At 39.6% G+C, this 23,909-nt stretch overlaps 1 protein-coding gene across 3 annotated transcripts in view; it reads left to right on the top strand.

Moving 5' to 3' along the window:
- LOC129778132 (platelet-derived growth factor receptor alpha) overlaps positions 1-23,909 on the top strand; it is a 268,265-nt gene that overhangs the window by 29,686 nt on the left and 214,670 nt on the right. The window contains exon 1 of one of the 3 annotated variants that reach the window (XM_055784843.1): positions 7,848-7,978. The exons of the other annotated variants lie outside the window; for them this stretch is intronic. The gene's annotated coding sequence lies outside the window, so the exon portion shown is untranslated. Of the gene's footprint in view, positions 1-7,847; positions 7,979-23,909 lie in introns of those variants that run through there. 3 annotated transcript variants of the gene reach the window in all.

Below are 23,909 nucleotides of genomic sequence, written 5' to 3'. Positions count from 1 at the left end.
TATCGTTCAATGCAATCTTGAATAACCGAGCCAAAGCGTTGTGTTCGTACCGCTTTTATAATCCGTGTTCGGAAAACACTTTTCGGAGTGCAAAAAACATGCGGGTGCAGAAGTATCCCCAACAACTAATAAACAACTTAAACTTCTACTTTTTATTTAATTTAAAGCCTCAAATTCCAAAGTTTTTTCGCCTCTAGTGTCTGCACGATTTTCCCAGGCTCCTAGGTTTAGGAGACCGTGTTGAGGCAACATATGCTAGTCTACACAAAGACAAGCGAGTACAAAAGTACTCGCAGTTTGTATTTATTTGCAAAGCCGATTTCCCCAGACGTCTTAGTTTTCAAGTCTGTGTTAGGCAAACACATTTCAGTCGGAACAAAAATGCACCCGACCTGCATGTATTTGCAATGCTAATTTCCACACGCTCCATGGATTTGAAGTCTGTGTTATGGAAACACATTTCAGTCGGAACAAAAATACCCCCGACTTATATATATTTGCAATACCAGTTTACCCACGTTCCATGGATTTAAAGTCTGTGTTAGGGAAACACATTTCAGTCGGAACAAAAATACCCCCGACTTTCATGTTTTTGCAATGCCGATTTCCCCAAGGCTGCTTGGTTTTGATGACTGTGTTGAGGAAACCATAAATCGGGCCAATCAAAACGAGGCAGTTAGGGCGTTTAGATAACGCTTACCATTTTACAGTTATTCAATTGTTTATCTAATGAAAAATATCATTTTAATAATTGCGATAGAAGCGTAGAGATATTCCCCATCAATTGATGCAAACATCTTTCCGATCCAGTAAGAAATGTTCGAGTTATAAGCATTCGGAATCTTTCATTTTTTCCTGCATGTTCTGTGTTTAGGTTTCCATTTTACTCCCATATACTCCGGTTAGACGTAGTCCCACGTCAAAACCGCACAAGAACAGAAAACCGCACAAAAAAATTTCGCACAAAAAAAACCGCACAAAAACAGGTTTTACTGTATATAAAATGAAGGCACAGGCACAGTAACTCGTGTCCAATAACATGAAAGCAATCTTGAATCACTTTTGCATTGACGACTCAACCGGCTCAACAGAAGTGAAGCTTGATGAAGCACTGCGTTATGCTTTTGTATGTGATGTAATTTAGCGTGTTGTTGTATTCAAAATGAGAGTATCTTTGAACGTTGGAGGGGGATGGAGTCAACTAATTACTTAGAGGAATATCCAAGCTATCTGATTGCGACCTTTTAGATTCGAAGCGAAAAGTATAATTGCTAACAAAATCGACTGTTATGTGAAAATATTCCTGATCGATCGCCATCACGATCCTATGATTTGGTGGTTACTCTAAGCCAGGGGTTCTCAAACTATTTTGACCTAGAGACACTTCTTCCAGAATGAAGTGATGCCACCGACCCCTAAATTCAATTTCTTATAAAACATTATCTTTATCTTATTCACACAAAATACACTTATCTATTCAAAACTTTGCGGTTAGTTTAGTGAGTAAACATGACATCATTTTCTCATCAAAAGATATACATAAAATTCAGTAAATGTCAAGTGTTATTAACGGTTATTAATACGAATCACAACAATAATACTTTCTACTAAAATATGAGTCAATCTCATTATAAGTTAGTTCACGTAACACAACTTATACAACTTATACAGTGGATTCAGATAAGAACTTATGTTTATTAATAGGGGCGATTTCTAGACCTCGTCGACTCCGGAAATCAGTTTTACATTTATGTCGACCCCTGGGAAAACGACACTGAGACTTTGAGAACCCCTGCTCTAAGCAGTACGTACTTCAGCTCATCGCTGGCCTGGTGTATGGAGCAAGACGAAATCGGTTATTACCATGAACTGCTCGAAAATTATTATTCATCATCATACCACTGGTTAATTTTGAGTACTGTTATTATACTAACACTGTTATGAGTTGATAATATTTTAATTTTAATACCATTTCGGATATGTTACACCTTAGTTCTTAATTCGAGTGAATTATGTTTATAAGCTATTTTGTTATAATTTATCTTATGTTAATAAGATATTATTTGTTTTGACGTAGGATTACTTCTTTCGGGAACATATTGGGGTACAAACTGAAAGTCGACAATCGAACACATCGTGAAAATTGTCCAATTTCAAACGCTTATTGCTCAGTCATTTCATGATGGATTGATGAAATTTTCGCGTCAATCGATTTCGCCACTCCATAACATTTTTTTATATTGAAGAAAAAAATATATGTCATGAAACTAATCATCGAACAATTGAAAAATCTCAACCCCTATCCTAACGGAAATACCCACTTCTGATTGGTCGAAATTGACGACACATGCGACGGGTCCCTAACAGACACATCAAAACCAAGCTGCCTGGGGGAAATCGTCATTGCAAATACATGAATGTAGGGGGAACTTTTGTTCCTACCGAAATGTATTCCATAACAGAGACATTAAAACAAATCTGCCTAGGGGGAATCGACATTGCAAGTATATGCAAGTCGGGGGCATTTTTATATTGCAAGTAAGGTGAGTGATACGATTAATTCTAGCAAATATAATTTAAATTTGGAACTTTAATGTTGGTCGCTTCGTGAAATTTCATCCGATTTCCGATCGTGTACTGTGAAAAATTTAGCACAAGTGTAAGCGTAAAATTGTATATGGTAGCAGTTGTGTTAAAAATGACTTGATATATGAAACGATTTATTTCAATTTTCATAAGTAAAAACCAAGGTGTGTTTCGGAGTCGTTTGGTTTGAGCCGTCTGTTTTGTTGTGTTCATTTTCACCCAAGGAAAGTTTATACGGCGAGAAATAATGGAAAAATGAAAAAAATTAGAGGAGGGTAGTGATTTCTCATATACTCTACATATAGTATTAAGTGTTGTTAGTCCCATTAAAATTCGCATTGAGTTGAATAAACACTCAGAAAGTTAAAATTATAAAATAAATTACCTTTTCTATTTCAAATATTTTTTTCTCTATATTAAAGTATTATGTTTTTAATGATGAGAAAAAATGATTATTGTGTTCGGTATTGGTGATTATTTCATATTACATTGGTGAGTTTTTTTTTCTTTATTTCATCAATACATAACACAGGAGGCATCTCGTCTAGGATCACAGAGAGCGATTTTCATCATATCTCGTTCCACTTCGGTATCTTTTATCTGATACGCGACATCCAACGACTATTTACCATCTTTCTGTCATCATCACTCGGTAAACACTGGAAGAGTGAACAAACAATACCCAACAACCAAACAAAAAGGCTCTTTTCAGGGCCACCAAATCATTATCAAAGGGTTTAACGACGTTATTCTTCAAACATATCCAAAACCAACAGATAGCCTAACGGAATCCTAAGTCAACTATGCGGTCGTGTCTCGGACACAACCCTCCTGTGACTTTTTTATTCTTATTTCCATTATCCGGCCGCTATCCGGTATCCGGTCGGATAACAAATATTGGTCGGATAGGCCGCATAACGGATACCTTTGCCTTTTTTTTCTTTAAATAGCCTCGATTTCCTCATCTGATATCCTCTTCCCCAAATTGAGGATGTTATATTTAAGTGGATGTTGGTCCCTCACGTGCCTCACATAGTTCGAGATCACAAGAGATTTTGGCTGGAAATCGCAGCTTTCACCTGCTCGCCGTTTTCACAAGCGATAAAAAAATAGACGGATTGTTTGTCTTCGTTTTATTCAGTTTTTTTTCACCTGCTCGCCGTTTTCACAAGCGATAAAAAATTAGACAGATTGTTTGTCTTCGTTTTATTCATTTTTAATTGAATTTTGAATAATTTGATTGCACCGATAAACGGCCTACGGAGCGGGTGACGAGCAATACAATGACACTCAACCCGGTCAATGTAGAAGCTATGCAAAAGGAAAATTAGAACTCATAGTTGTTCGTGAGATGTACATTGTCGGAACAAGTTCTCATCGCAAGCTTTATACTCTGCGATTGATCGTTTGTAGCAATCGCTCACGATAAAGCTTGCATAGTAGAAGCATTGCGTTGGAGAGTTCAGGCCTCAGCGATTCACTGCTCATACTGCTCTCTTGAGATCTTGGTAACTCACCGTTCAAAATATTCTCTGTGTAAAAGATTGACGAGTAAAAGAGTGTCGCCTGCTGACGGGGATGTCAAGAAATCCGATAGAGAAATATACCTATTCATTGTTCGCATGATGCGATTTTTTACCATCACTGATCAATACACAACGTCATTTTTGTCAGGTTTTGCACTACAGAAGTAATATAGTATTTTAGAACCTCCATACTTTAACCTTTTTACTTCATACTTCATCTACTGATGATGTTAATCTACAATATAAAAAGTTACAGTTCGATTCCTGTATTTAAAGGGTGTGTCACATCAAATTGCATCACGGAAAAAACGCTGTAGAAATTCGCCCAGTAGACCGATCCTTTTGAAAATTTTAGACAGTAAAATAAAAACTATTAAACAACTTTTGGAATTTTCTTTTTATTCATACTTCGAGCCCAAGCCCGTATGCTCGCACCTTCCTCTTTACCCCGTCCATAAGGCCCGGCAGCTGACGAAAGTCCGCTTTGACGTAGGTTTCGTCGTCCATTACCAGGCAATGCGGCTTCGTCAGGATTTCGGTGTACAGCTTCCGGGCTCGCGTCTTCCCCACCATATTTTGCCTTTCGTCGCGGTTAGGAGCCTTCTGAACCTTGTATGTACGCAGGCCCTCCCGCTGCTTGGTCCGCTGGACGAATGAACTTGACAAATTCAGCTTATTGGCGACATCCCGGACCGAACTTCTCGGATCACGTCTAAACTGCTTAACTACGCGCTTGTGATCTTTTTCACTGACGGAGCATCCATTTTTGCCGTTCTTCACCTTCCGGTCGATGGTTAGGTTCTCGAAGTATCGTTTTAGTACTCTGCTGACCGTGGATTGGACGATTCCCAGCATCTTACCGATGTCCCAATGTGACAACTCCGGATTCTCGAAATGAGTGCGCAGGATTAATTCACGACGCTCTTTTTCGTTCGACGACATTTTTCCAAATTTACGAAAAATTGACAGTGAAGCATGGCCAACGTGATTTATACACTCTTATCTGATTATAAGCGAAAGCTGAAGATATAATTCCTAAAAATTAAATTTCTACAGCGTTTTTTCCGTGATGCAATTTGATGTGACACACCCTTTAGTTCGCTATCAGAACTCAACTTTGAGTTATTTTGCAAAAGTTTCACTGCAGTTGGTGAAATAATTGGGGTTTCTTCGATCTTTGCTTCCGCGAGCTGCCTATCAGAGGACTGGATGACATATATGTACAATCTTACAAAAGGGACCTGAAATTAAAATTTGATTAAAACAAGTATGTTATCAAAAATAAAAAAAATAACATATCTTGAACTTTTTTTGGATCGCTTTTCACGAAATCATTATGAATCTTTATTTCTTCACTCTTGATGTTTCTTTGACAGACAACCACTCGGAGGCATTGCTGTCAGTGATATCAGCTTCGTGAATGAGAATGCAATTTACCGATGACGGCATGTGATACCACCCGCAATGACTAACGTAATATTTCGGTTCATAGGACAACTCTTTGAATGCTGGTATGTACATGAGTTGACCATATTCCAAACCACTCAGAATTACTGGGAACTTCTGTTCTGAACGAAAATCGGACCCGAATAATTTCCCACCGAGATATGTGTGATGTGATAAGCTCTAACCATACGATAGCCATACAACCTTCTGTTGAATTGATGCTGTTTTCCGCAAATTCAAAAATAAAACGATGGGCATTCACTGTCGTCTCGGCAACGATTGCATATAAACTGGATAAATTCTAGGTGTTATCGGGCATTGTTACACTAGACGTGAACATTTGGTGGTGATATCGCGTTGTAAAAAAAGGTATGGTTCGCAGTACACAATTTTCTCGGAAGCTGTATACGGAATTATGATGAATTCACCTGTTTCAATCGTGAATGATAATTTGATCCATCACTTTGACATTGTGTCGATTTTGTATGAAAGGACTCCAACCCAATTGAACGCAAATACTCTGCGATGTAATGTATTTCATCTGCTTTGTTTTTGTGAACCGTATTATGGTGGCATTCAAGTTGTAGTGGCGATGCGTTTTTGTCCAAGAGTTGTAATTGTGTGCGAAATTGAGGTGATGATGTTGTTTACGAACAAATTCATTTGGTTTTACTCGGTTCAATCCGATGATGTTTATTTAAAGGGTGTGTCACATCAAATTGCATCACGGAAAAAACGCTGTAGAAATTCGCCCAGTAGACCGATCCTTTTGAAAATTTTAGACAGTAAAATAAAAACTATTAAACAACTTTTGGCATTTTCTTTTTATTCATACTTCGAGCCCAAGCCCGTATGCTCGCACCTTCCTCTTTACCCCGTCCATAAGGTTCTGTACAACGTCAGGTTGTAGTTTTTTTTGAACAGAAATCCATTTTCTCTTGAAGTCCGCCTCCGATTTGACAACTTTTGGGTTCTTCCGGAGGGCCTGCTTCATAATCGCCCAATATTTCTCTATTGGGCGAAGCTCCGGCGCGTTGGGCGGGTTCATTTCCTTTGGCACGAAGGTGACCCCGTTGGCTTCGTACCACTCCAACACGTCCTTTGAATAGTGGCACGAAGCGAGATCCGGCCAGAAGATGGTCGGGCCCTCGTGCTGCTTTAATAGTGGTAGTAAGCGCTTCTGTAGGCACTCCTTAAGGTAAACCTGCCCGTTTACCGTGCCGGTCATCACGAAGGGGGCGCTCCGCTTTCCGCAAGAGCAGATCGCTCGCCACACCATGTACTTTTTGGCAAACTTGGATAGTTTCTCCTTGCGAATCTCCTCCGGAACGCTGAATTTGTCCTCTGCGGAGAAGAACAACAGGCCCGGTAGCTGACGAAAGTCCGCTTTGACGTAGGTTTCGTCGTCCATTACCAGGCAATGCGGCTTCGTCAGGATTTCGGTGTACAGCTTCCGGGCTCGCGTCTTCCCTACCATGTTTTGCCTTTCGTCGCGGTTAGGAGCCTTCTGAACCTTGTATGTACGCAGGCCCTCCCGCTGCTTGGTCCGCTGGACGAATGAACTTGACAAAATCAGCTTATTGGCGACATCCCGGACCGAACTTCTCGGATCACGTCTAAACTGCTTAACTACGCGCTTGTGATCTTTTTCACTGACGGAGCATCCATTTTTGCCGTTCTTCACCTTCCGGTCGATGGTTAGGTTCTCGAAGTATCGTTTTAGTACTCTGCTGACCGTGGATTGGACGATTCCCAGCATCTTACCGATGTCCCAATGTGACAACTCCGGATTCTCGAAATGAGTGCGCAGGATTAATTCACGACGCTCTTTTTCGTTCGACGACATTTTTCCAAATTTACGAAAAATTGACAGTGAAGCATGGCCAACGTGATTTATACACTCTTATCTGATTATAAGCGAAAGCTGAAGATATAATTCCTAAAAATTTAATTTCTACAGCGTTTTTTCCGTGATGCAATTTGATGTGACACACCCTTTAGTTCGCTATCAGAACTCAACTTTGAGTTATTTTGCAAAAGTTTCACTGCAGTTGGTGAAATAATTGGGGTTTCTTCGATCTTTGCTTCCGCGAGCTGCCTATCAGAGGACTGGATGACATATATGTACAATCTTACAAAAGGGACCTGAAATTAAAATTTGATGGTTTACAACAAGTATGTTATCAAAAATAAAAAAAAATAACATATCTTGAACTTTTTTTGGATCGCTTTTCACGAAATCATTATGAATCTTTATTTCTTCACTCTTGATGTTTCTTTGACAGACAACCACTCGGAGGCATTGCTGTCAGTGATATCAGCTTCGTGAATGAGAATGCAATTTACCGATGACGGCATGTGATACCACCCTCAATGACTAACGTAATATTTCGGTTCATAGGACAACTCTTTGAATGCTGGTATGTACATGAGTTGACCATATTCCAAACCACTCAGAATTACTGGGAACTTCTGTTCTGAACGAAAATCGGACCCGAATAATTTCCCACCGAGATATGTGTGATGTGATAAGCTCTAACCATACGATAGCTATACAACCTTCTGTTGAATTGATGCTGTTTTCCGCAAATTCAAAAATAAAACGATGGGCATTCACTGTCGTCTCGGCAACGATTGCATATAAACTGGATAAATTCTAGGTGTTATCGGGCATTGTTACACTAGACGTGAACATTTGGTGGTGATATCGCGTTGTAAAAAAAGGTATGGTTCGCAGTACACAATTTTCTCGGAAGCTGTATACGGAATTATGATGAATTCACCTGTTTCAATCGTGAATGATAATTTGATCCATCACTTTGACATTGTGTCGATTTTGTATGAAAGGACTCCAACCCAATTGAACGCAAATACTCTGCGATGTAATGTATTTCATCTGCTTTGTTTTTGTGAACCGTATTATGGTGGCATTCAAGTTGTAGTGGCGATGCGTTTTTGTCCAAGAGTTGTAATTGTGTGCGAAATTGAGGTGATGATGTTGTTTACGAACAAATTCATTTGGTTTTACTCGGTTCAATCCGATGATGTTTATTTAAAGGGTGTGTCACATCAAATTGCATCACGGAAAAAACGCTGTAGAAATTCGCCCAGTAGACCGATCCTTTTGAAAATTTTAGACAGTAAAATAAAAACTATTAAATAACTTTTGGCATTTTCTTTTTATTCATACTTCGAGCCCAAGCCCGTATGCTCGCACCTTCCTCTTTACCCCGTCCATAAGGTTCTGTACAACGTCAGGTTGTAGTTTTTTTTGAACAGAAATCCATTTTCTCTTGAAGTCCGCCTCCGATTTGACAACTTTTGGGTTCTTCCGGAGGGCCTGCTTCATAATCGCCCAATATTTCTCTATTGGGCGAAGCTCCGGCGCGTTGGGCGGGTTCATTTCCTTTGGCACGAAGGTGACCCCGTTGGCTTCGTACCACTCCAACACGTCCTTTGAATAGTGGCACGAAGCGAGATCCGGCCAGAAGATGGTCGGGCCCTCGTGCTGCTTCAATAGTGGTAGTAAGCGCTTCTGTAGGCACTCCTTAAGGTAAACCTGCCCGTTTACCGTGCCGGTCATCACGAAGGGGGCGCTCCGCTTTCCGCAAGAGCAGATCGCTTGCCACACCATGTACTTTTTGGCAAACTTGGATAGTTTCTCCTTGCGAATCTCCTCCGGAACGCTGAATTTGTCCTCTGCGGAGAAGAACAACAGGCCCGGTAGCTGACGAAAGTCCGCTTTGACGTAGGTTTCGTCGTCCATTACCAGGCAATGCGGCTTCGTCAGGATTTCGGTGTACAGCTTCCGGGCTCGCGTCTTCCCTACCATGTTTTGCCTTTCGTCGCGGTTAGGAGCCTTCTGAACCTTGTATGTACGCAGGCCCTCCCGCTGCTTGGTCCGCTGGACGAATGAACTTGACAAATTCAGCTTATTGGCGACATCCCGGACCGAACTTCTCGGATCACGTCTAAACTGCTTAACTACGCGCTTGTGATCTTTTTCACTGACGGAGCATCCATTTTTGCCGTTCTTCACCTTCCGGTCGATGGTTAGGTTCTCGAAGTATCGTTTTAGTACTCTGCTGACCGTGGATTGGACGATTCCCAGCATCTTACCGATGTCCCGATGTGAAAACTCCGGATTCTCGAAATGAGTGCACAGGATTAATTCACGACGCTCTTTTTCGTTCGACGACATTTTTCCAAATTTACGAAAAATTGACAGTGAAGCATGGCCAACGTGATCTATACACTCTTATCTGATTATAAGCGAAAGCTGAAGATATAATTCCTAAAAATTTAATTTCTACAGCGTTTTTTCCGTGATGCAATTTGATGTGACACACCCTTTAGAACCGAAAGCCTGGGTTTGACCTGGTTGTGATATATCCCTAACTTCCATTAAAGGCAATCGGCTCAGATAGGGAGTAATTTTTGGGGCATTAAATTTACACATTTTAGCTATGAATAATAGCGCACCCGTGGCCGAGTGGTTAGCGTCCCACACTATCATGCCGGGTGTTCGGGTTCGATTCCCGTTCTGGTTGGGGGATTTTTCGTCAAAGAAAATTCTTCCGGCTTGCACTGTGGTCACGCGTATTCTAGAGCTTGCCACTCTAGAGTACATTCAAGGCGTGTTATTCGGCATAGAAATCTCAACCAAGTATTAATGAACGACGCTAGTTAATGAATACGTTGAGACGGCAAAAGTTCCACAGGGAACGTTAACGCCATTCAAGAAGAAGAAGCTATGAATAAGCTTAAATTCATTAGTGGTTCTCATGGCCGAATCAAACATACCGCTCTGGGATTATCGGGTCATATTTCCATTTCAGCTGGTTGATTTTTTTTTTGTCAAGAATATTTCTTCCGACTTGCACTGGTGAATTTTCAACTTGCAGTAGAGCTACTCAGAAAATAGATTCAAGCCAACACTGACTATGGCACTATCTCAACTATGTAAGGTACACCGGGCAAGTTGAAACACGGTGTAAGTTTAAACGGAAGCTATAACTTTTACTACCCCCAAAATTAGTTTTTAGCACATGTTATGGCATGCCGATTTGTTACATTAAATGAGCCGAAAAATAACAGAAAATGCTCTACTTCCCAATACGTTTATATATTTGTATAATATGGCTCTAGCATCCAATATGAACCAATATGAGCGAGCGGAACAGAAGGCACATTGAAATAAAAGCACATGAAAGCTCTTCGTACAATTTGCCAAATACACGGACTGCCGTTCTACGCATAGTTGTTCCATGTTCCAAAATCAGCAACTGAGAAAAACGCAATCAAAGTTTTCTTGCATTTTGTCTACCAAAAGCTTTAAGCATTTCAATTTAGCAATACACCGGGTTTTTTATAAGCACTGTACTATTGTTTAATGGAATGTGATGAGATCCCCTCACTGAATCAATCAAGCTTGATTACGGGTTTAAAAATTAATGGTGGGACTGCTATGCCTAGAATATCAACATTGAACTTGATGTTGTTTTTTGATATACTGGGATCAAACAATATTTTTTTATATATATGTTTTTTTTGTGATTATGCATAGAAAAATCGTTCTATGAAGAAATGAGTGATCTGCAACACCTTCGCAGAATATAAATCTCATTGATATTAGGAATTCGCTAACAAGGTGTACATGTGTTCTGTTAAACTTTTTTCTTATTTGTTTGAGAATTAGTTCGTTCTCCCAAGCCAGAAAAGAGTGCATTAGGCCTGCTGAAAGTGTGACATGAAATTCTTGTACTTGAACCGACTTATTCGATATGGATCTACAAAAAATATATGGTAGGACAGTTATGAATAGAATATCAACATGGGGCAATTGAGCTTGATGTTGTTTTTTAAAGTTGGGAATGAACTATATGTTTTTTTGTGTTTTCCGTAAGATTATGCATAAAAACAACGTTTTATGAAGAAAAGTGAAAATCGTCAAAAAGTAACATGGGACAATTATGCGTAGAACGGCAGCGGATCAGACAGAGAAAGATATTTATTCTCGTTTATGCTCTTCTTTTTCCTCTTAGAAAACGCAATTCAATTTCATTTTATAATGAGGTAGGAAGGAAGGTCTTGTATTATAGAGACTTTAAACTTTTGCAGTTCATTCGTCTCTAGCCTTGAGAAAGGCCCCTTGAAAACTCTACTCTATTTACTCCAGCGCTACCACCTCCACCCTCTTGCCTTGAGAAAGGCACTCGATCCCTCGCCGTCCAGCTCGTCCAGCAACGATGTTGTCCAGTCGGTGTCCACACAAAGAATAGTATAATGAGGTGTAATACTATCACGCTTTTATACAACAGTATATGGATAGCGTGGTCGTGTGAAACAGCATTCCAGCCAGCCTTGGTTCGATCCCCATTGACATCGAATACATTTTTTTTGGTGCAATTCCTAATGAAATGAAAAAAGAAAAAAACAAAGAGATGTCTGCTCCCATACATACAAACAATTTTGAGGCTTTTAAAACAGCACAGCGCATTATTTCTGCAGAAGATGAAATGTTTTCTGCCAACGCTAGTTTGGCTGTAGGAATGATGGATTGACGTGTTATATTTTTTCTGTAGACAGTACCTTTTGACCCACCGTACTTTTCCTTGATCCGTGAAATCAAAACAAACATTTTTACGCGCTGACTGAATCGGCTCAGTTCACGTAAGGTGATAAAATAGTGATAATTAAGTGCAGTGGTAGTGTTGTTTCAACTTACCCCATGTTTGTTCAATTTGGGTAAGTTGAAACTGCAGTGAGAATCGACTTTTTTATACTTTGCTACAGGTTTTAATGTATGTACTGGTTCGGACATTATGAATCAATGAATCAATGATGATGAACTCAAAAAATAAGAATTTTTGAAAGCAAATTTAAGACTATTGAAACAAGTTTTTGGATCAGAAAGTAACAAGTATAGAACGCGTAGACATTTTATCTTTCGAATGAAGTGTTTATCATACCATTTCGTTCAGTTGTTTAGGAGCTATTAACACTCAAAATCTCGGTCTTCGGCGTAACGTTTTCGTTTTCGAAACTTTGATTTTACACCCCAGTATAGAAATGAAAGACGTAGTCCTACGTCAAAAATAAATTGGTAAAGGGATAGGAAGGGTGAGTAGGGATATTATGTATACATTGTGAATTTATTTTACATAAAATGGGTAAAACTGAAGCACACATATTAGGCTGTCAAAAAAGTCCTGCGGTATTTCCGCGAGGTGTCGTTGTAAGCGCGTAGTTCTAGTTGTATTCATTGTATCGAGTCATATTATAGCTTGTTGGTAAGGTATTTTTGCGCGCTATAATATAGTCCTTGACAGTGTTTTGTTTGGTTAAGTCGTTCGTGAGTTATAGTGTCGCAAATAAAGCAAAATAAAGAGAAAATCCGACATATTTTACAGTACTACTATGACAAAGGCAAAATTGCATCTCAAGCTGCCAATAAAATTTATGCAGTTTGCGGACCCGATACAGTTTCCATTTCCACCGCACAACGATGGTTTCAACGTTTTCGTTCTGGTGTAGAGGTCGTCGAAGATGCGCCATGCTCCGGAAGGCCTGTGGTCGAAAATTGCGACAAAATCGCTGAATTAGCCGAGAGAGACCGGCATAGTAGCAGCCGTAGCATCGGCCAAGAGCTGGGGATAAGTCATCAAACCGTTATTAACCATTTGAAGAAGCTTGGATTCACAAAGAAGCTCGATGTATGGGTGCCACACACGTTGACGCAAAAAAACATCTTTGACCGTATCGACGCATGTGAATCGCTGCTGAATCGCAACAAAATCGACCCGTTTCTGAAGCGGATGGTGACTGGCGATGAAAAGTGGGTCACTTACGACAACGTGGAGCGCAAACGGTCGTGGTCGAAGCCCGCTGAAGCGGCTCAGACGGTGGCCAAGCCCTCATTAACGGCCAGGAAGGTTCTGCTGTGTGTTTGGTGGGATTGTCTTCCATCAGGACAACGCCAGGCCACACACTTCTTTGGTGACGCGCAGAAGCTCCGGGAGTTCGGATGGGAGGTTCTTTTGCATCCGCCGTATAGTCCGGACCTTGCACCAATTGACTACCACCTGTTTTTGTCCATGGCGAACGAGCTAGGGAGTCAGAAGTTAGTCACAAAAGACTAAAGGCCTGTGAAAATTGGCTATCCGAGTTTTTTGCCAATAAGGAAGCGAGCTTCTATAGCAGGGGTATTATGAAGTTGGAATCTCGTTGGGAACAAGTCATCGAACAAAACGGCGCATATTTGACTTAAAACAGATGATTGTAACTAATTTTATGAACAAATAAAAATTCAAAAAAAATACCGCAGGACTTTTTTGACAGCCTAATAAAAAAAACTGGATAATACTGGATGATATTTCAAAAAATTGGAAGATTTCAGGATTTAACTGTTCGACTGAATCGAGAGAAAAAAAACTTTTAAATTTCAGTTTAAACTTGAACATTGGCAACGCTGGCTACGACAGACATACGTGAAACCACTATCACGTGGACATAGTTTTTCCCATATGTCATGCAGTTGTAGTTGTTGTACGACTGCTTTGAGAGCGGGACTCGCGTTCGGGCTGCTTGAATCGCATGTTCGGAGCACGCAATTGAAGTCGCCAGTCAATATTACATTCGTTGTGTTATGACGAAGGTAGTAGGGGAGCGTTTCGTGGAAAAAATTCTCCCGAACGGCGCGTTGTGAAGAACCGGAGGGAGCATAAACATTGCAGATCGTCGTGTCTTGTACTCGCAGCGCAATCAGTCGGCTGTCCAGGCTTCGCTCAACGTTAGTCACCTGTAAAGGGTGTGTCACATCAAATTGCATCACGGAAAAAAACGCTGTAGAAATTTAATTTTTAGGAATTATATCTTCAGCTTTCGCTTATAATCAGAGTGTATAGATCACGTTGGACATGCTTCACTGTCATTTTTTCGTAAATTTGGAAAAATGTCGTCGAACGAAAAAGAGCGTCGTGAATTAATCCTGTGCACTCATTTCGAGAATCCGGAGTTGTCACATCGGAACATCGGTAAGATGCTGGGAATCGCCCAATCCACGGTCAGCAGAGTACTAAAATGATACTTCGAGCACCTAACCATCGACCGGAAGGTGAAGAACGGCAAAAATGGATGCTCCGTCAGTGAAAAAGATCACAAGCGCGTAGTTAAGCAGTTTAGACGTGATCCGAGAAGTTCGGTCCGGGATGTCGCCAATAAGCTGAATTTGTCAAGTTCATTCGTCCAGCGGACCAAGCAGCGGGAGGGCCTGCGTACATACAAGGTTCAGAAGGCTCCTAACCGCGAAGAAAGGCAAAACATGGAGGGGAAGACGCGAGCCCGGAAGCTGTACACCGAAATGCTGACGAAGCCGCATTGCCTGGTAATGGACGACGAAACCTACGTCAAAGCGGACTTTCGTCAGCTACCGGGCCTGTTGTTCTTCTCCGCAGAGAACAAATTCAGCGTTCCGGAGGAGATTCGCAAGCAGATGACCGGCACGGTGAACGGGCAGGTTTACCTTAAGGAGTGCCTACAGAAGCACTTACTACCACTATTGAAGCAGCACGAGGGCCCGACCATCTTCTGGCCGGATCTCGCTTCGTGCCACTATTCAAAGGACGTGTTGGAGTGGTACGAAGCCAACAGGGTTACCTTCGTGCCAAAGGAAATGAACCCGCTCAACGCGCCGGAGCTTCGCCCAATAGAGAAATATTGGGCGATTATGAAGCAGGCCCTTCGGAAGAACCCAAAAGTTGTCAAATCGGAGGCGGACTTCAAGAGAAAATGGATTTCTGTTCAAAAAAAACTACAACCTGACGTTGTACAGAACCTTATGGACGGGGTAAAGAGGAAGGTGCGAGCATACGGGCTTGGGCTCGAAGTATGAATAAAAAGAAAATGCCAAAAGTTGTTTAATAGTTTTTATTTTACTGTCTAAAATTTTCAAAAGGATCGGTCTACTGGGCGAATTTCTACAGGGTTTTTTCCGTGATGCAATTTGATGTGACACACCCTTTATGTGTTGTTTCAGAGCAATAGCTGTTCCCCTTTTCATGTGGTCTATATTGAGGAAAACGACGTAGCCCGGCAAGGAGAGCTGATCGTTCTCTACTTCTTGCAGACACTCGATGTCAAGGCTTCGACTGTTGACGAAGCGTGAAGCGTTCAATTTCGTGGGTTTCGTGATGGTAGCGATGTTGATGGACGAGATGTTATACGATGTGAGAGCCATTTAAACTAACATTACTTCAAAACTCTCTCCGTCGGTGTCGTCTCGGCGAGGATTCTTACCAGCCGGTCTTCCACGGTTCGGTCTGCTGTTGACGGATGTGGTAGAGTCATCAGTTTCGTTACCATTGCTACTCTTGCTCTGCGATCGCAACGCTGGCTTCTTGAAAAAATCGTCCACAGCCACGATAGCTTGCGGAGGCGCTAGTAAAGACGATTTGGTTCGTTGAGATTGAGCGGCAGGCTGGCTGCTTGTATTCGTTTTTGGAGCTGATGTGCTTTCGGGGTGACTGGTTGTGTGCGTTTTCGAACTAGAAGGTTCCTCCTGGTTCGTGACACTCGGCAGTTCTGGAAACATTTGCGACGATGTCAGTGGTGGCACGGTAGACTTCTTCGTTTGTGCCGGTCTCACAGCAGCTGCTTTCTTAGGTAGTTGACCGGTAGTTGACCTGTTAGTTTTTCCAGGTTGTTTCGCAACAGAAGTTTACAGAAGCTTTTTGTTCTGTACACATGATATGCCAGTGTGCGCTTGCTCTTTGCAGTGGCGACAGGAGTGTAGCTGTCCCTTGTATACGACAAACGCTTGCTCTCCGTCGATGGTTACCCACGAATCGATATTCCGCTTCACCAACATACGAGCAGACCATATGCCAAGCGGTATGCCTTGGGCTTCATTGTTTTCGCCCCACGTTACTTCTCGGATCGAGACTACTTCACCGAACGTAGTAAGAAAATCGACGATCTTCCTTTCCGATACATCTTCAGAGTACAAAATACAAAACATCAGGAAAAATCAGGATCATTTCAGAAAAATAAGGATAAATTGAGTGTTCGTCAGGAGCATGCTAAAAAGTCTGGGAAATCCTTAGAAATCAGGAAGGTTGGCATCTCTGGTGGAAACCATTTGTGAATTTCTTCCACATTCACCTTAACTACATACGAAAATCCGGTGGCGTTAATCCAGTCAGGAGAGGAGAAGCTAATACGCTGAACGAGTTATTTTTTTTTAATTATTCATGCGGTACCAATCTAGGGTATTTTCAGCTACCTAATGTGAACTAAGTCATATCTAAAGAAATTACATATTGTGCATCCTTAGCAATAAGAAGATTGTGTCTTATTATAACAGAAGATTGTGTCCCTCCCTCCGATTTGGATGAACATTTCCGAAGTTTAAGTTGGAGTTGATGGATAGGTTTGACGTTCGTGACTAGAAAACAAATTTAGTATACTTCTTCGGAGAAGAAAGAAAGCTTGTGAGAAAAGCATTGTTGTATTGAAATATGCAAATCAAAGGACGGACTTATAAAAATGCAGAAATATTTTGTTCTGCTTCAACAGTGCTTTGATATTTCTTTATACAGAATGTAGCTGTGCTTGTGTCATGTGTATGCAGGTTCTGGTTTAACGATTTCTGGAAAAGTAATCGTTTCATCCAGGTGTATGACACGATTATCGCTATCACACTCTACCTACCGTCACCGCCTATCTCACTATCCCTCTGCTGTAAAAATTCATCATCGACATCACGATATGTCAGATGATGGTAAATTGGTAATTCGCGATGACGTCGACGTCTGGTGGCGACTTCAAATTAGAGCCATAATTTGGGTCCCAAATTCGTTAGTGTAATCTCTACCAGATAAGAAGACACGGAGCCGGTTTTTAAATTTTAGAATTTGAATGAAAATTTTCACATTATGTTATTTAATTATTAGAAACACGTATTTCTGACTTTCATTCAACCATATGGCCATACAATTCCAACATTGTTGCTGATTTTTTTCATTACAATATAAAGTTGTCTTCATAAACAATTTTCGTATGAGACTTTTTCCCCACCTGCAAACAAGAATGTTTTTAATTTAAACAGAATACTAATTTGATATGGAAAAGCTAATTTTCATTCATAATTTTAATTTTGAAAACGTTCACTCCGACTGAAAATCAGCTATTCTTTGACGCTCACCTAAACTAGTAAACGAAGCTCAATGCCATCTACGCGGATCGCTGTTCTGAAGAAAACAAATACTTTTGACGTTTGAGATGTTGGCACCAAAAACATGGCGGGTGCCATACAGCTAGTTTCATCGTAAACTATCAAAATAAACTTATTCTCTACATTATTCCTTACACAATGATGATGATGTTGGATTAAAGAGGCTTTAAACTTTTCAGTTCATTCGCCTCTAACCTTACACAAAGTAATTCTGAAGCCGGTATGTGGCGCAACGTGAATTTCCTTCCGGTATTTGGTTTCTGGCGAATATATATTTCTTCACTTCTGAGTTTTGTGGAAATATATGTCTATGTCAGCTGGCTTGTCTTCTACTCTCTCGTTATGAAGCTATTAGCTGCTATTTTCAGATAAAAAGAAGCGATGAAAGCAACTCTTCAAGCAGTTTTTTTTCGTCAAGTAATAATTGGTGTTATCGTTTCCTCGAAAGAACGGATGGCATAAATAACTGACGAAATCAATAATATACAGAGACTGGGTCATCGCAAATTTTACTGGAAAAAATAATTGAGTGCTGGCACGATACCACTGAAGCGGTTGTGTAAAATTTTACCGCATCCCATTCTGACGTTCGCCAGAATGTAACAAATACCTGAATGAAAGTGTTGCATTCTGATGTTTTGTACTATGTGAATCTCTATTCAAAAATTAAGGCAATATTAAAAGAAAATATCGGCGTTGAAAATCATTTCTAAAAATGAGCGAATGCACGCATTTCTGTTGCTCTTGAATCATAATAAATATTGATTTGAAACTGGAGAAAACAGCTCTGAATAATACAATCAACAAATATTGAAATAATTTCATACTCACTATCGCTACCCATGTTTTTCGGGCGAAAGTTCACAGCTCGAAGGGATGTCCCCGACAAGTTAAAGTTTGCCTTTGCAGGAAAGACGGCAGTAAGCTACTGTATTAGTATTTTTCCTTTGCAAGTTCGAACCCCATCAGCTTATGAAACAGACCTCTCGAACTAGGTCAGATTATTTCTGTGCCAACACAAATGAATACGAGAAACAGAGATAGGTGTGTGGGTGTTTCAAATGATTTCTATTAGAGCAGATTAACTCGGGAAAAGCGGCTCATCTCATAAAGATCCTATTCAATTTTCATACTATTCATAACGAAGCATTCCCAGCAAATAATAGTTTAGGAGAACGACGTTACTTCGAAATTCATTCTGATTGAGCAAGATACCAGATACCAGATACCAGTCTATTGTTTTTTTGTCGGAAAATATGTTCAGATTTCCCACCATAAGTAGTCTCAAGTTATCAATTTCCTCAATGTAGCGCAAATGCAATTGGTACTGCCTCGATGTACTCTCCCACAACCAGTGCCACAAATTATCAAAATTCATTCATGAATGAAGAAATTAGCTTTTTCCCAGTGTCAGTTGACTTCTCTTCTGTTGAAACTCAGCACCATATCTGTCCTATTGAGTATAACACAGGAGTCGAGACGCGTGAACTTTGTTTTGTATAGTGAACGAAAACAGCATGAATGAATTTCATTACTGTCAATAATTTCAGGTGATTATCGCGAACGTTAAGTTGATGTTCATCGCTTGCAGTGAATTTTTATTGAAAACGTGTTTAATTTCCATATTTAGGAAAAATCGATCTTTGTTTCTAACAGTTTCTTTGTCTAACTTCACTTCACTAACTTCATTTTCGGTATTTCAGGGCCTTTCACAATGAACAGGAAGCCAGCATTTTCTTTTCTAAAATGGCATCGGAATACGATATTCGACATCTGCTGTTGAGGCCCTTCATCCAATACCCATATCGTAGGGGTTTTATATTGATGCTGGTCATTTAGAGCCAGTATCATTAAGCCGGAAATCAAAACAAAATTATGGTCGTTTTCTGCTCTGCTGGTATTTTCACCTATTGCCCATATAATTGGACGTTATGCCGTTTCTGGTCAATCGGGGGTAGATTAACAAAACATAGTCAGAATTATACTGTACATTCCATTGCCGAAGTCGCCAAAAACAAGAATTTTGTATGATGTATGGTCATCCTTCCCCATTAATCGATTTTACTCTCAACTGGTTGACGTTGAACTTTATGCTTTGATTTTCACTAATACGCAATGATCTTCAATTTCGACGTTTCGAGTATCATTACGAAAATGAAAAAGCAAATGAAAAATGAACTTCATGGCAAGCTGATGTTCTTGTTCATTCCACTGGTGTTCATTGACAGTGTTGTTTCATATTTATTGACTCTCACTTGAGCAGCAGGTTATCAATACAAGATGGGCTGAAATTCACTGTATTTGAATGTCGTGAACATGAATATTTTCGGCACCGCCCACAACTGAAGCCGAAATATGTTTTCCATTCAAAGCTTCCTGAGAAGAAGAAGGCGACAAATGAAAGGAAAGCTCTTCGTACTGTTTTGGAGAAACGTTTTATTTATTCCAAAATTGTTAACGCTGTATTTTTCTATGTTGTTAGCAGAGTAGCAGAGAGGGAATCGAGAGTATTGTTGGAATAAGATAACATATTGGGAGGTTGGGGAAAATGTAATCTATTATTTTTAGGTGAAATTCAAAACTGTTTTTAATATGCTTCGGATTGTCCGATTTGGGTCAAATAGGCACCGTTTGTTGGAAAATTTCCTCATTCATTCTAAAGGTAGCTTCATAATCATAGAGGTCTTGATATTTATTAGCGGAAAACACTAGCAATAGATTTTAACAATATTCTCTTGATCCTAATTTCTTATTCCTCTGGAAATTTTAAAATGCGAGGAAAAAGTGGTAATCGCTTGGTCTGGAATATATGGTGGATGCATTAAAACATCCCAATCATGCTCTCGGAATTGTGTGGCCTCGCCTTGTCCTGATAGAACACAACACCTCTTCCATTGACCAATCCTGGACGTTTCTGGTCAATCGTTAGCTTCAAACGGTCCATTTGTTGACAGTAGAGATCTTAATTTAGTGTACTGCACTAAAACAAAAATTGAATTTTTTTTTTAAACTTTGAAAAAATAAATTAAAAATAAATTAATTTACACGTATTTTACTGTTGCAGTATCCGCACTATAAACACCATTCACAATTTCAGCGGCCTAGCTTACATTTTCGCATTTATGAGATAAAAAGGGTAAAATGTACCGAATTTTCTCTTTGTTGACCTCCATAGTTAACACCTTGTCACTTAAAATTGTATGGAACAAACAAAAAAGTCACAGGAGGGTTGTGTCCGAGGCACGACCGCATATTTGGCGTAGGATTTTGATAGGCTATCTGTTGATTTTGGATATGTTTGAAGAATTACATCGTTAAACTCATTGATAATGATTTGGTGGCCCTGAAAAGGGCCGTTTTATTTGGTTGTTGGGTGTTGTTTGTTCACTCCACCAGTGTTTACCGAGTGATAATGACAGAAGGATGGTAAACAGTCGTTGAATGGTGCATATCAGAGAAAAGACACCTGAGTGGTACGAAATATGATGAAAATCGCCCTCTGTGATATGTATGGATGAAATGAAGAAAAAAATACTCACCAATGTAATATAAGATAAATACCAATACCAAACACAATTACCAATTTTTCTCATCAGTAAAAACATATTACTTTAATATAGAGGAAACATATTTGAAATGAAAAAGGTTATTTTATTTTATATTTTTTACTTTCTGAGTGTTTATTCAACCCAATGCGAATTTTAATTGGACTAACAACACCTAATACTATATGTAGAGCATATGGAAAATCACTATTTCTTCACTTTTCCATTTATTCTCGCCGTATGAACTTTCCTTGGATGAAAATGAACACAACAGAACAGACAGCTTAAACCAAACGTCCCATTCTCGAGCGGGAACACATCTTGGTTCTTATTTATTAAAATTGAAATACATCGTTTCATATATCAAGTCATTTTTAACACAACTGCTACCATATACAATTTAACACTTACACTTGTGCTAAATTTTTCACAATACACGATCGGTCATTGATATGAAATTTCATGAAGCAACCAAAATTAAAGTTCCAAATTTAAATTTTATTTGCAAGAATTGATCGTATCACGTACCTTACATGCAATACAAAAATGCCCCCGACTTGCATATATTTGCAATGCCGATTTCCCCCAGGCAGCTTGGTTTTGAAGTTTCTGTTAGGGAATACATTTCAGTAGGAACAAAAGTTACCCTACTTTTATGTATTTGCAATGATGATTTCCTCCAAGCAGCTTGGTTTTGATTTCTCTGTTAGGGAACACATTTCGGTAGGAACAAAAGCTCCTCCTACTTTTATGTATTTGCAATGCCGATTTCCCCCAGGCATCTTGGTTTTGATGTCTCTGTTAGGGACCCGCCGCATGTGTCGTCGATTTCGACCAATCAGAAGTGAATATTTCCGTTAGGATAGGGGTTCAGATTTTTCAATTGTTCGATAGTTAATTTCATGACATATATTATTTTCTTCAATATAAAAAATTGTTATGGAGTTCCGAAATCGATTGACGCAAAAATTTCATCAATCCATTATGAAATGACTGAGCAATAAGCGTTTGAAATTGGACAATTTTCACGATGTGCTCGATTTTCGATTTTCAATTTGTACCCTAATATGTTCCCGAAAGACGTAATCCTACGTCAAAACTGCAAAGGATTTTTCTAATGTGAAATTTTACCTTTACAACGGGCCTATATCCGAAATTGTATGATCGATATTACGCGAGATATTGTTCACTAAAGCCAGCCAACGAGAAAATAATGAATATTAGTTATCTAATATTAGGTTGGGGAAAAAGTTATCCATTATTTTCTCGTTGGCTGGCTTGAACAATATCTCGCGTAATATCGATCATACAATTTCAAGTTTTGGCTCATTGTAAAGATGACATTTCAGACTAAAAAAATATTTTGTGGTTTTTCGTTTGTTCCATTTAGTTTTGAGTTACAGGGTGTTAACAATGGGGGTCTACAAATAGAAAATTCGGTAAATTTTACACTTTTGCTTTCATAAATGCGAAAATGCAAGCCATGCCGCTGAAATTGCGATTGATGTTTATAATGCCAATACTGCAATAGTAAAATACGCGCAAATTAATTTATTTAAAAAATTTTTTTTTTGTAAATTTCTTTTTAATTTTTTTTCAGTTTAATACATTAAATTATGATCTCTACTGTCAACAAATGAACCGATTGAAGCTAGCGATTGACCAGAGACGTTCAGAATCGGCCAACAGAAGAGGTGATAGAGACATTTTGAAGCTACCTTTAGAATGGCAATACATTTTCCAACAAAACTGTGTATATTTAACCAAATCGGACAATCCGAAGCACATTAAAAATAGTTTTAAATTTCACCCAAAAATAATGGATTACCTTTTCCCCAACCTAATATGATGGGTATTTTGCAGTCTTGTCTCGGGACGGGTGGAGACATATTCAAGAACAGCGTGTTTTGAAATTCATCTAGTGCAGACTCAGGAGTATGTAATATCGAATAAATGAATGTAAAACATTTTCCTGCATCCAGGAGTCTGGCGTTTGTATGTTTTGGGGCGGAATAGGTTGGCTCCGGTGTCCGGGCAGTAAGCGGCGTTAGTGCGTATTAATATAGTAAAGCGAGCTTTGAGTTTGTTTTCCGAGCCGCGTTATCATTTTGTCGAAAAATGATTCAATCTATTTGTTACTGAACGCAATTACTTCGAACTTGCCACTTAAAAATATAATCAACGTGTGTCGTCCGCTATCGGAATCTCTACCAAGCATAAACGAAAATGACGCAAGTTATATGTTGTTGATATGACGAAATCTCTCTACGAACGATGATTCTATTCAATAGATGATTTTAATATTAGGCTGTCAAAAAAGTCCTGCGGTATTTTTTTAAATTTTCATTTGTTCATAAAATTAATTAAAATCATCTGTTTTAAGTCAAATATGCGCCGTTTTGTTCGATGACTTGTTCCCAACGAGATGCCAACTTCATAATACCCCTGTTATAGAAGCTTCCTTATTGGCAAAAAACTCGGATAGCCAATTTTCACAGGCCTCTTTTGTGGCTAACTTCTGACTACCTAGCTCGTTCGCCATGGACAAAAACAGATGGTAGTCACTTGGTGCAA

The sequence above is a fragment of the Toxorhynchites rutilus genome, chromosome 3 (genome assembly GCF_029784135.1).
Source record: "Toxorhynchites rutilus septentrionalis strain SRP chromosome 3, ASM2978413v1, whole genome shotgun sequence".
NCBI classification, from domain to species: domain Eukaryota; kingdom Metazoa; phylum Arthropoda; class Insecta; order Diptera; family Culicidae; genus Toxorhynchites; species Toxorhynchites rutilus.
The sequence above is the reverse complement of the archived record's forward strand: the minus strand, read 5'-3'. Positions and strand labels throughout refer to the sequence as shown.